At 40.7% G+C, this 14,664-nt stretch overlaps 1 long non-coding RNA gene across 1 annotated transcript; it reads right to left on the minus strand.

Annotated features, from left to right (window-relative positions):
• Positions 1–10,093: 10,093 nt before the first annotated feature.
• LOC140501008 (uncharacterized) lies at positions 10,094–13,880 on the minus strand. The gene is made up of 2 exons (XR_011966020.1): positions 13,387–13,880; positions 10,094–13,075 (listed from the first exon to the last, which is right to left on the minus strand). It is a non-coding gene; the product is annotated as an uncharacterized lncRNA (long non-coding RNA).
• Between the last annotated feature and the right edge of the window lie 784 nt (positions 13,881–14,664).

Consider the following 14,664-nt stretch of genomic DNA (forward strand, 5'->3'; position numbering starts at 1 on the left):
GTGGTTTACAGTTTTAACAATTATCTCATTTGATCTTCACAACAACCCTGTGAGGTAGGTGCTATGATTATGCCCATTTTACAGGTGAGGCAACTAAGACAAATAGTGACTTGCCCAGGATCACAAAGCTAGTAAGAGTCTGAGGCCATACTCTTTTTGACTCCAAGCCTACCCTCTGTGCAGGATAAAACCCTTTAGCTGCCTCAGTGGGACAAGTGACCTAGCTAGTCTTTTCCTGATGCGTGCAAAATGTCTCAGTGTGGTCAAGTTCTTTTCAGTGAGGACTCATGTATAGCAACCACAAACACAACAAAAAACAACCCCCAAACAAAAAAATCCAACAATCTGAGAAAGACGGGTATCTGTGGGAGCGGGGGGAGTAAAAGCTTTATTCTAAGTCCCAAAATCGCAATGCCTTTGAGGGAAGTGAAAGAAGAGAGGTAATATCACCAAAACACACTCAAAGAAATCAGTCTACTCATCTACACAAGTACCAGCACAGCATTTGTGGAAAACAAGTGATTAAGATGTGGGTTTTTTTTTTAATTGAGCAAGAAGGGGAGGATGTGACTCACTGCATTTCATTTAGAACGAAGGCTGCACGTCTTTTATGTCAGCTGGTTCAGCAAACCACTTCCCCCATTGTATTATATTTGAACTGGAGAACTACCAGAGTTGAAAACTGGGAGGTTACCAGAAGTCATTTGCCTACCTCCAGACGATGGCCATTTAGAAACATTAAAGATATGATTTCAACCTTGGACCTGCCAGCATTTCATTGGAAACCGTAAAAATCAGGAATTTGTGGAAATCTATTATTTACAATGTTCAGCACCATGATTAAAAACTGTTCTGATTAGGATAATGATAAAAGGAAAGACAAAATAACATGTTAATGCAACCATGTGGACAAGATATCTATCACCCTAAAGTAAACCAAACCAAGCCAATAACGATATAAAACAAAATCCCAGTCATCTGACCCTAACAGTAAATAAACTGTAGTATCTTGAAAATATTAGATTTAGATGCTGCTTTTTCATGGTTAACATATCTGTAAAACCAGGTTCTTAGTTTATGCAGATAGTAAAATTTGGCTCTACATATCAGCAGGCCAGGAGTTAAGTTGTTTAGGGTTCTACTAATCCCCTGAATAATAAAAAAGGATAATTTTCCCTCATCTAATAGGAAACGAATCCATTTATCTAAGATGACACACAACAGAAAATCAGAGAAGTTATATAGATGAGAATATACCAAACAGAATAAATGAACTGTCCCATTGGGAGTGAGATATCTCAACCTCTACCAAAAGAGACTCAGATCTCATCCAGGGGGGAAAGTTGGGGATAAAAATATGATCAAGTTGCCAGCTCTTCTACATGTCAGCTTCTTCCCAGAATCTTTCTGTCCCCTCCTGGTCCTCTCCCAGAAGAGAATTTGGTTTCATGTCTCCTCTCTCTTACAAGAAGAAAGAGCAGGAGTAGCCAATCTCCATCAAGGAGATGAATCGTATGCAAATAGGTTTTGAGTCCCTGGTTACATTACTAATACATAATCTTAAAGTTCTTTCTAAAATTAAATAATTCTTATCAATACATACTTTGCAGTGGTGTCCACAAGAATAGAATTAAATGGAAGCAACTGAAACCCCTTAAAAAATTCTAATGAGGAAAAAGAGAATTTGGTTGATGGGGGCTGCATCGAGATTAGTTGTAGTTGTGACAAAATTTCATTTCAACTCCTAACTGTGATGTGTCTTGTCCTTTTTTCCCCTTGAAATAAACTTTCACTATTTGCCTCTGGGGGAACTTGAAATTAATGACAATTTCTGAATCCTTTCTAATTTCTGCTTCTTTTTTTAGCATGCTTCCCTGAATCATAGGCTCTATCACCAGAGAGCTATGTGTAAGTTTGGCCAAGTTTGGCTCCTGAGAGTGAAATTCAAACATACTTATGAAATACAAATAGTGTTTCAGAACTGGCCCTACTAACCTATAACTAAGGAACAACCTGGTGTGTAAACAAAGGCTAAATTATGAATTTCCTAATTATTTTTCTCTGCTACTGATTTGTGGGGCATCACTTATGACACATCTGCTGAAAAATACTGACATCAATCCATATATTCCTCCAGATTAGTGAAAATTAAATAACAGATTTTTTTGGGTGCAAAATACTTTTTTTCTCCTTGAACCTGACACACTACTTAGTAATCTAATTTCAACAAATAATAAGTGCCATTTTTGGCTAGGAAACTAAACAAAGTTTTCATTGTTGTTAACCACACATTTCCCCCTAATTAGGACATAATTGTTGGATTAAATGAAGGAGATTAGAACACAGAAGTAAAAGTTGGCTTTAGACTATTTGTCCTTGAATTCCTATATATTTCAGGATTTCGTCAGTCTTTGTTTCTCTGCCCAGATTATTTGAAATGCAGGTTTTCATTTACTGACATAACTTTTCATTTTCAGAGCTCAAAATACAAGCAACTTCCTGGAGAATGTTGGAGTTGGATCAACGCCTTGGTTATCACTTATCCTAATCCATACCCTGCATTTTATACATAAGGAAACTAAGGCCCAGAGGGGTTAAGTGACTTGTCCAAAGTTACATAGTTATTGGCAGAGATAGGACTGAAATTCAAGCCATCTGACTCCCATCCCCTGTGCTATTTCTGGTATTTCATGCTTTAAATCATCTAAAAAAAAATTTTAAGTGAGGAGCACATAGTATTGATTTTGTGTCAGTATGGATCTTTTTGATCTTGTGAGTTTGCTCAGTATGAATCAACCCTGGGAAGACATGATGGGATTCTTATGATCAATAATCATGTTTTAAAAATCTACAATAGGAATGTAGACAATTCAGGTAAAAGAGCAGGCAACCTATTAGTGACTTTAATGGAGGACATTTGGCTTCTTAGTACATTTAATACAAATATATTAGATCTGTTATCTTTGCAGTTTTGGAAAGACTCTTGAATGTTTTGACTGTTGACTATACAGATCATAGATTTGGAAGAGGAAGGGGTCTTAGAGGTCAACAAGTCCAATTTCATTTTAGAGATGAGGGTACTAAGACTCAAAGACAAGTGAACTTGCCCATAGCTACACAGCTAAAAAGTGCCAGAGGTAGGGTTTTAATTGAGATCTTTCTGACTCCATAACTGGAATGCTATCCATTATATCATGCTTCCTCTTAATATTTTCTTTTCCATTCTGAATGGATCTTCAAGGGAGTAAAGGAGGAAGGGAACTGTCCAAGAAAGAAGCAAATATCCTCTAGGCTTGTGATGAAATATCACCCTGGGTGCCTCCCATATAAAAGCTTCCTTCTAAGGAAAAGATCCTCCTAACTACTTCAAAGACCAGGCACTTGGAATATAAGACCTTTCCTTGTCCTTTTCTAGCACAGTGTTCTCAAACTGACTTATCTACAGGATCTGGAATGCGCACACATTCAGTCATTCTCCAGGGTCAAGAGGATGAAAGGTGGAAGAATGTGACTTTCTTTTTTTTTTTTAAGTATTGATAAAAATTCAATTTCTTTAAAGTTCAATGGAGAGGTGCATATGATGAGCAAGAGTGGGCTACAGAATATCATGAAGGAAGAAATGGGCAGAAGTGATGAGGAATGTTGTCAGAGAGATAGATAACCAGAAAATGAAGGGAGTCCACCACATAGAGAAAGTGAAAGATTCTTAGGTAGACAGCCTATGAGGTCCCTTGGAACCCTCTTCTTGAGTTCAACTCTTAACTTCAGACACAAGCTGTGTGATGTTGGGCAAGTTATTTAGCCCTGTTTGCTTTAGTTCCACATCTGTAAAAATGAGCTGAAGAAGTAAATGGCAAACCACTCTGGTATCTGCCAAGAAAACCCCTGAAAGGGGTCATAAAGAGTTGGACAAAACTGAAACAACTGAAACAACAACAATCAATAGATATTATGCGCTTCCCAGAGAAGCTATTTGTCCTCTAAGGAGTGATATGGATCTAGAGATGCTATCAAGCACACAAAAAAAATATCTAGTAGAGATGAGAGAAAAAGCAGAGAAGTGATTACTTACTCCCCACTGAGGGGACACTAAGGCAGCTGCTTGTTGTGTTGACCTCAGCTATAGAGAGGACTACTCTTTTCCAGGATGTTTATCTAGGACATGATGAAGAACCTCATAAAACTTGTCAAGCAACATAAATACTACCCACTTTTGACAATTTGTGTAGGCACAAATGATATAACTAGAAGGGATCTAGAAAGTATTTCTAAGGATTATTCAGTTTTGGGAAAGAGACTGAAGAATTCAGGCAGAATCGAAGGGATATTTTCATCACCGATGCTGATCAAAGACAAGGCTTACAGAAAATAAAGTCATGCTTGGGAAGCAAACAGCTAGATGGCTAAGAAGATTGTGGCTAGGAAGAGGATTTATATTTCTGGACCACAGTTTAATATATAGGAATACTGGCTCATGGCCAAGAATGGAATATTCCTTGCAAGGACTGGTAAAAATGTACTGAAAAATCTAACAAAAGGGCTATAAACTAAAAAGGAAGAAGAATAAAACTGCCTAAATGGATCCACTAAAATAGATGCCATAAAGAGTAGGACCAGTCTAGGAAGAAAAATGTCAGGAAAACAGAAGTTCTTAGGAGACAAGAATCCAAGAGAACAGCCAACAATAAAGCGCATGGCCTTACTCGACTATACAGAAAAGTACAAAGTACAGATAACAAGCAAATTGAACTGGACAGTGTAATACAATTAAACATATTTGATCTCGTAGGTATCACTGAGACTTAGTAGAATGGAACCCATGCTTGGAAAAAGGGTCTGGAAGCGTATACTTTATTCAAAAGGAATACAATAGGTAAAAATGGGCAGAGTAACATTGTATATTAAGAAGATAAATCCATTCTAAGGAAATCAGCCAATAAGAGGAAGGGAAAGCATCTGGGGAAAGCTTAAAACAGGCAGAAACAAAAGAAATATCTTCCTAAGTGTATGCCATAGATCACCTGGAGAGGACATGTGGCATTACACAAATTAATTAGAATTTAGAAAAATAATTAAGCTTATGATATATAATAAACCTTATAAGTTTTTGCATCCTTAAAGAACATTTAAAATGCCATATGTACTCCTTTCAATCAATCAAGAATAATTTTTTTATCCTTGGAAAAATGAATTTTTTTCTTTTTTCTCAACTACATGTAAAAACAATTTTTAACATTTTTTTAGAATTTTAATTTCCAAATTTCCTCTCTCCCTCTTTTCCCTCCCCTCCTTGAGAAAGCAAGCAATATAGATATAGATTTTACATGTGTAGTTGTGCAAAACATATTTCTATATTAGTCAAGTTGCAAAAGAAAATAGACCAAAAAAAAAACCCCAAGAAAAATAAAGTTAAAAAAATATGCTTCAATCTGCATTGACTGCATTAGTTCTTTTTCTAGAAGTGGATAGTATTTTTCATCATGAGTCCTTCAGAATTGTTTTGGATTACGGTATTGTTGAGAAGAGCTAAGTCATCCATAGTCCATCATCATATAATATGCTGCTACTGTATAGAATGTTCTTCTGGTTCTGCTTACTTCATTAAGTCAGTAATTATTTATTAAGCACCCACCATGTGTCAGGCACTGTGCTAGGTGCTACAGACATAAGTACAAAAACAATGAAACAATCTCTGATTATGAAAGATAATGGAAGAGACAATAAACATAAATATATTGTTCTTCGTCATTTCAGTCATGTCTGACTCTTCATGACTCCATTTGGGTTTTCTTGACAAAGATCCTGGAATGGTTAGCCATTTTCCTTCTCCTTATTTTTCCTTATATTTCCATCTTCCTTATTTTACAGATGAGGAACTGAGGCAAACAGAGGTAAATGACTTCCCCAAGGTCATATAGCTAGTAACTGTCTGAGGCCCAATTTGAACTCAGGAAGATGAGTCTTTCTGACTCCAACTCTGAAAGTCTATTCACTGTGCCACCTAGCTGCCCAGATTCTAAAAAATATCCACCCAGAAAAAGTTGAGGGGAGTTTAAAAAAAAACAAAACTTCCAGTAGGCCAAGAAGTTTTGCCTGATAAACAAGACTGCTGAGTCCACTGAATGTAAAAAGTCCTCAAAACTTTTTTGGGATTAATATTTTACAGACTGATGAAGACGCTCAGAATTTCCAGGTTCACCAAGATTGCTTCCTACAATGACAGATACCATGCTTATTATGTTAAACGACAAAAAGCTAGGAGAGAGAGAGAATTTACTGGGTGTCAGAATCAGGGTCCAAAAAAAAAAAATCTCAGCAGGCTAGTGTTGGTTTGATTCTAATAAAAATGAAATTTAATATGTATAAATGTAAGGTCTTATAGTTCAGTTAAAAAAAAAACAAAACAACTTTACAAGCACAAAATGGAGATGAAGCATGGCTATACAGTTTGCCTGAAAAAGACCTGGGATTTTTCATGAACCACAGGCTTAATATGAGTCAACAATATGGCATAGCAGTCAAAAAGTTAACATAAGCTTTATTATGAGACATCTTGTCCAAGACTAGGGAGGTGATAGATGATAGTCAGCCCTGGTCAGATCACATTTGTAGTAATGCATTCACCATGTTTTAGGAGAGACATCAATAAGCTTAAGAACATCCAGAGAAGGGGCTCCAGGTTTGCTGTCTCTAGTGTTTCCAGCCAGCTGGAGGAACAAAGGGCTTTCATTCACATTAGTGTGTCTAAAATCCTACGCTGTATTATTTCAATTACTCCATCACCAAACAGATTAGAGATACTTCACTATGGAAGAACCATGGATGAATGATGAACAATCTCTCCTCCTTAGTGGGAATCAGGTCAACCCTTTGGTAATAGCTACTCTCAAACCATCTATTATTTTAGAAGAAGGTTTTGTTTTGTTTTGGGCACAGGCCTTTGTTTTTGGAACATTTTTTTCTGAAGGGAGAGGCAAAGAGGCATCATTTCTGAGTTGAAAAGATGGCTATTAAGACTTTCCTTGGCTTAAAAAGAGACAGAGTGGCTGAGCTGATTAGAGGCCTAGTTTCTTCAGGCTCTGACACCAGAATGGCAAAAAGGACAACCGTGACATGGTAAACAAAAAGCACTGAATTTGAAAACATAAGTTTAGGTTCATAACGTTGTTCTGCCACTCACTAGTTGTTTGCCTTTGGACAAGTCACTTATCCTTTCCAAACCTCAGTTTTCCCATCTGCAAAATGGAACCTGCACTACTTCAGATGATGAGCAGATAGAATTGTGCCCCCAGTTTTTTGGGGTATAAAAAAATAGACCTTAGATTATCTAGAAAGAGGTGTAGCATCTCTCTGTTCTGGGCTGATCTTGGGTGCAGCTCTCCCATGTTTCTTTCTCTGCCCCCTCCACTTACTCTGAGATCCAGTGACACTGGACATTTTGCTGTTTCTTGAACAAGACGCTCCATTTCTCAGCTCTCAGCATTTTGACTTACTGTCCCCTGTACACAGAATGCTCTCCCTCATCATTGCATTCTGGTTTCCCAGGCTTCCAGCAAGTCCCAGCTAGAATCCTACTTCTACAGGAAGCCTTTCCCAACTCATCTTAATTCTCATGCCTTTCTTCTGTTATTTCCTATTTATCCTGTATAGAGCTTGTTTGTAGACACTTGTTTGCATGTCGTCTCCCCCCTTTAGACTGCCAGTTCTTTGAGGGCAAGAACTGTCTTTTGCCTTTCTTTATATCCCCTACACTTAGCATGGTGTATGCCAAATAAGTAGATGCTTAAATGTTGTTGATGGTGGTCCTTCTTTTTGGAAGACCAATGACATCACAGGTGATATCTTGACTCATGAGTGAATTGGACTTAAGGGAGGCAAAGCTGCCTAAAGTCGTCAACCTTACCCTCTCTTCCTGAGTCATCAAAGTCCAATGGCTTCCAGTCCAGATGACTGGAGATGGCCTGGATGCAGTGGATGACCTTGATGTCTTTGGTGTGTGACCAAACTCTAGGGGTTCAACAGCACCTGCTTCAGCCACTTGGAACAAACAGTAGGTACTTAAAAGTTTATGGACTGACTTACCACACAACAAGTCAGTGCAACCTACAGTATAAAATCCCTTAAAAAAAACAAAAACAGGAAAAGCCAAGATTGTTTGTTGAAGGCACCATCTAAATAGCACCTGCCATTCACAGGTCCATTTACAGTTTATAAAACACCTTATATATCCTATCAGGCTTGATCCTTACAACAACCCTGGAAGGTAAGGTCTATCCAGTTCTTTTCAGTTTACAGAGGAGGCTGATTAGTGTCTTCTTTCATTCTCAAAGATGACCAAAAGGACATTGCTATACTGGGGTCAAGGTACAGGATGTCCTTGTACTGATCAGACCAGTACAAGCCCAGAAGGCTCCACCACAGGTTGAGCACAAATAGCGCATGTGAATTGGGAGTGGAGATGTCTCTCAATTTGCACATCTCACACATGAGGCAATTGAGACTCAGAGAGCTAAAGTAACACAGCCAAGAATTGGTGTCAAGAGTCGGATTTGGGGTCCAGGTTTCTTTCTCTTAACTCCATGACCAGGGCACTTTCCAGTCACAATACCACACTGCCTCCCCAAATACAGGAAAGGGAATTTCAGTTCCCTCCAGTGATCAGAATTCAAGCAAAAAATCTCTTCAAATTAGTGGGCCAGGAGAGGTGAAAGGGAAATGAAGATCCTTAACTAAACTATATTGCATTTGGAATACATCTCCCCGACCGGACCCTACTCATCTCGCCCCTCCTACTTGTTGAAATAAAGGGCAACAACATAGGAAAAGGCCATCAAATACCTGCTTCTCTCCATTCAGTCGTCAGTTGCCACCTCCCTGAAGTTACCTTTCTCCTCAGCTGTAAAATGAGAAGTTTGCAGTAGCTGACCTTTAATATCACTTTTGGCTTTCTAGCCTATGCTGTATAAACATGCTGGCTGTTCCGTGCTCCTTCATAATAATTTGCATTTATATCATGCTTCAAGACTTAGGAAACATTGCTATCCACCTCCAGAGGAAAAACTGATAGAGTCTGAATGCGGACCAAAGCATACTTTTTAAAATTTTCTTCCCCCCTCACCTTTTTTTGATCTATGTTCTCTTTTGCAACATGGCTAATATGTTTTGCATGACTGCATATGTATAATCTATAGCAAAGTGCTTGCCTTGTCAAAGGTGGAGGAGGGGAGGGAGAGAATTTAAAACTCAAAAATTATTTTTAAAATGTCAAAAACTGCTTTATGTGTACTTGAGAAAAAAATAAAATACAAACATTCTTTTAAAAAAGATTTATGAAGGATTCTTCTCAAAACAACTTCTGAGAGAGAGAGAGGGTACAGATATTATTAGACTTGTTTTCTTTATTGCCTGAGAATGTTTTCAGTCCAGAACTTTTCTTGGGCCAAACGTAACCCTTTCCTATATAACCTGAAAGGGTCATCAAAAATAAACAGAGACCTATTATTTAGAGATTTTCATAGCTGTATTACAACTGCAGCAAAAAACTAAATGGAAGGAACTTAAGTGCCCAATAGTAGAGTAAATTATCCTACATTGAATAAAATGGAACCCTGTGATGCCATTGAAACTGATGAGAATGAGGAATGCAAAAACATCTGGAATAACTTTTATGAAATAATGCAAAGCCAAAAAAAGGCAGAACCTGCAAAAGATTATTCAATAACAACAACGTGAAGAAGAAAGAATGGGAATGAATGTATAAAACAATCTTAAAGGGGACTTGGGAGAAATGACTAAAAAGTTATAATCCATTATGCTTTGAAATGTATTCATCTAGGTGGTTCAGTGAATAAAAAGCCAGGTCTTGTGTCAGGAGGACCTGAGTTCAAATCTAGCCCCAATTATTAGCTATGTGACCCAGGGTAAGTACTTTAACCTTGTTTGCCTCAGTTTCCTCATCTGTAAAATGAACTGGAGAAGGAAGTGGCAAATCATTCTAATATCTTTACCAAGAAAATCCCATATGGGGTCACAAAGAGTCAGACATTACTGTAAAACAAGCACAAAATTACTAAGGAAGTATAATCAGTTCAACTGGTGTTCAATATTAAGTTTTTAATAGAACATTTGATTGTTAAAAAGTGAGTCTTTGAACGCATCTCTTCCTTCATCTTCTTCCTTTAGTGGTTGTGTGGTCAAAGCAGCTAGGTGGTGCAGTAGGTGGAGGACTGGGCCTAGAGTCAGGAAGACTTGAGTTCAAATCCAACTTAGGACACTTACTAACTGTGTGACCCTGGACAAGTTGCTTAACCCTTATTTGCCTCAGCTCCTCCATCTGGAAAATGGGGACACACTGGAGAAGGAGATGGCAAGTCATTCGATTATCTACCAAGAAAACTCCTTGGACAAAGTCACATAGAGTCAGACACAACTGAACTGAATAACAACAACCCAAACCTTGGATAAATAATAATACTAGGAGCTGTTATACGTAGTTATTTTACATAGTAACTTTAAATACATAGTTATTTTAAGGCTTACAAATCACTTCACATTCATTACCTAATTTGTATCTCATAACACCTACTAACTAAATATTATCACCTCCATTTTACATTTGTGGAAACTGAGGTTCAGAGAGATTAAATAATGAGCAATAAGTGCCTGTCAGTGTCAGGATTTGAATCTAAGTCTATTCCTGATAACAAGGTTAAAGCTTTGTGGCTTTCCCCAATACTAATCACTCCCTGCTCTCTCAGAATGAAACAAGTTAACAGGGAATTACCCTAATAATTGCAAGGCTACATTTTCATAGCACTTTAAAAGTTTACAAAACATTTTTCCCCAATCTGTGAGTTATGTAGCACAGATATCATGACCCTCCATTTTACCGATGAGGAAAGTGACAGACAGGGGAGGGACTGACTCAGAATCACAAAGCTTGTAAATGTTGAAGGCAGGAAGCAAAACCCAAGCATCCTGACCCCAAGCCATGCTTTCTTTCTGCTACATGGATGCTGCCCCCTTCTCTCCTCCCCTCTGTTTAGGCAAGATAATAAAACAGAGATTGTCCCCTCTTCGTCTGACCTTTCAAATTGAAAAAGAGAACTGCATCCTGCAGGGGACAGAGGTAAATACCAAGTCCAGGAGTCACTGACAGAAAATGGTCCTGGAGGGAGTTTGGGGAGATGCTTGGAGTAAGCTGCATCTAAGGTCTCTGAAGTAAAGCACAACTGTAATAAATTCTAAAGTTATCTTTCAAAATCCACTGAGGCTGAAACCCTGGTCTAGATTTTTAGTACTGAGCGCAAGGTCTGGAGGTAATTGAAATGGCTCCCATAGAGCTACATCATACATTCACAAATTCTTTCTCTCCCTTTTTTCTCTACTGTTATTATTCAGCCTAGGTTTCAGTGTTTTAGGAGACAGAGAATTAAGAAGAAAAACAACTTGGGGGGGAGCTCTTTGAACAAGCCCCAAAGAGCAAGCAGTTTCTAAAAAGACATTCCTCAGCTCTTTTCCCTCTGGTCACCTCTGTGAGGTTGGAAAGAAAGGTTATGTTAGGGCAAAAGAATCAGCCAATAGCAACTCCTTTCTTTATCAGACTGCCAACTTTGAGCAGCAACAAAGTCTTTTGGGCACCAACCAATGACATTCCAACTCCTTTGGTGGGAACTATGGCAACTGGAGAGGGGGAAGCCCTTGGAGAGGGGTAGAAAGAGGGTAAAGGACTTCTGTCCTTCTGTCCTTGCCTCATTTCGCTTTTGTTAACGATGCCCCTGTTCCCAAGGCCCCCTCTTTGGGGTAGATTTTTGTTGTTGTTCTGATTTCTAGTGCTGGGGATCTGGGTATGTTGTTTACTACACTCCCTGGAAAAAGGGTGGGGGCTCCCACATCCAGAAAAAATGTTCTTCACTGTGTTCCCTAACTTTTGGTTTCTAGTCTCATCAAGGCCCTCAGGGTCCTAACCTCTGTTAAGAGAATTTAGAGTTCAACATGTCACCAGAAAGGTTTTTGACTTGCCTAAGGTATGCCCATTTTACAGATAAGGAAAATGAGACTGGATAAGGGTATGACTAGTATAATCATTGTGTCAAAGGTAGAATTAGAAGCTAGGTTTTCCTGACTCTAAAAAAACCCCGGCTACTTCAGAGATTAGGTAAACATTTAGTGTTTCCTTCAGGGTAATTTTTAAGCCCCACTCGGTAGCTCATCTTTTCACGAATTCAACAGATATTTTCGGAATACTTGGGATGTATGTTATTTCTCCAGGCTCAGTGCTGCATCACAGATGCAGATGGGTGTCGTCCTCCCTCTTCAGAGGCACGCTGGATAGTTAGAAAGCTAGTAGATGGGACGATTGTAACCAGTTCCAAGTAGCAAGCATGCTTGCCTTCGTGGTAGTCGGCCAGATACAATCTTTCCCGGTAACATCTTTGCTTTTCACTACGGTAGGACTCCCGCCAGCAGCCAAGGGGGTATCTGCCCGGAGGTGGGAAAATGCGCTCGGGGCATTGACCACCAAGGGGAAGGCAGGGCGTGCAGCCGGGGTGGTAGGATGGAGTGGGGAAGGGGTGGCTGACCCCGGGGCTGAAGGGGCTTCCTCCAGGGCCTTCCTCCTTTCCGCACCTCTCCCGGACACACCCTCCACCCGATCTCCATCCTCATCCCTCTATCTCAGACATTTTCTCGGTGGGGTCTGGGAAGGAAAAAAGGATTGTTGTTTTTAACGTAGGCTTTTATCTCTTCCCTAGAGCTCGAAACCTTTTACTCTCCCCAGTCTCCAGGAATGAACTGCAAACTTTATTAAACTGGGGGTGGAGGCCGGCGCCCAAGTCCGGACTTTCCTGCCGAAAGGCATCCCTCGATGGCGCATGCGCCCTGCGGCCGCCGCTGGGGGCAGCGACACAAAGTTACCTTTCACCTAATTCCCCGCCGCTCGCAGCCCTGGGGTAACTAGAGTTCAGACGGAGTCCGGGTGCGCCTGCGCAGTCACGCTCTCCTCCTCCCCAGGCTGCTTCTTTCGCTTCCTCCTCGAACCCGGCGCTGCCACGTGACCCGCTGGCTTTGCAGCCCTCTGTAAAAAGGCGTCGGGTTTTTCTGTGGTTTCCCTCCCCCACCCCTCGCTGCTGCGGACGACCTATTTCTCCGGTTCAGGGCCGCCCAGCCGGCGCGGGGCTCAGCCCAGCGCCCCCCGATTCCCCTACCCTGCCCGGGCAGACGGCGCTTCCCCCCCGCGGCTCGTGCCCGCCCTCCTCTCCGCCGGCCTCGGCTGTTTGCGGGCCTCCCGCCCCGACCACACGCGGCGCGCCTGCTGCTCCCCAAAGACCCCGACCCGCCCTTCTCTGCACCGCCTCGGCAGGCCCCTGTTTGGCCAGTGGTGCCCACCGTGCCAAAGCGCCCCTCCCCGGGGAGAAGAAGGCGATGGGGGAGCCCTAAAGCCCGAGCAGCGCGCCTTGGCTGCGGAGCCTCCTGGCGTGCCAAGTGAGCTCGCTCCTGCCCCCATAAACCACCCGGGCATAAATCTCATTGTTCTGCAATAAAACATGGGCGATGATCCTCCCTTGTTTTTCCTCTCTCTAAAGGTTACGCGCTGCCCGGTTTGCAGATACCCCGGGTGCTTGTCTCGGAGCGCTGGCAAAGAAGGACATGTTGGCTTCTCCCTCGTTCTCTCTCGCAGCTCGGGGTTACTCTCGGTCAGATCTCCAGGGTGTGCATGAGCGTGCACCGCATTCTTTCAGCCTTCCTCTGCAGAAGGAAAGGTTTCGTTTCCTTCAGAAACCACATTCCAGTTCTATTAAAGAAATGCTTTTAATTGTCTGGTGGAATCCTCCTATCCCGACCACACAGTAACCTCTGAGGATGACTTTTAGGAGACCTTGTGGCTTCTGTTTTATGACTTCGGCTATGGTGAAAGCTGATACTGATATTTTATTGATTTCTGCAGATGGAAGGATGACCTTTTGTGAGAGTTATGATCCAGATTTATACAAAAGCATAGCTCTGTCTTCTTGGTCTCTGCCCCCTTTCCCGTTCTTTTTGCTTGACAACAGTATCTTGGAGTTAAACAGTGAAAGAGCTAAGCCACTGGGGGGTTGGGTTGGGAAAAGCAATCATTAAAGTTATACCAAGTAAGTGCTCCTGCATTCTAAAGAATGTTTAACGTACAGTGTTAAACATGTAAATTTAATTAGTTACACAATGTATTTTTAGGCATGTATGCCCTAGTTCCCTAATAACTATAATTATATTTATTAATTAGTATAGAGTTATCTATTCATATAGTAGATGATTATTACAAATGTGAGTAGGGGATGGGGGAGAGGAGAAAATGGAGGGCCAGTCATAGGGTCAGGAAGACTTGAGTTCAAGTCTCTGATACTGATTATGTGAACATGAACAAACCACTTAATACCTGGGGGTTCCAGGAAACTCTTAAAAACTATAGTTTGTAGGGTTGCTGATCTGTATCAGCTGAGGAAATGTCCACAACAGAAATTCCCAGCAATTACAGGTTCTTCTTTTAAAAAATTGTAGTTAAATAGAGTTATTACCATAGAAGCAGTGTGTCATAGTGGGTAGAGTGCTGAGCTTGGAATCTGGGAGATCTATGTTCAAATCTCACCCTGGACACTGAGTAACTATGGGCAAGTCATTTAGCCTCTA

This window comes from Notamacropus eugenii, chromosome 1 (assembly GCF_028372415.1).
Source record: "Notamacropus eugenii isolate mMacEug1 chromosome 1, mMacEug1.pri_v2, whole genome shotgun sequence".
Classification (NCBI taxonomy): Eukaryota; Metazoa; Chordata; class Mammalia; order Diprotodontia; family Macropodidae; genus Notamacropus; species Notamacropus eugenii.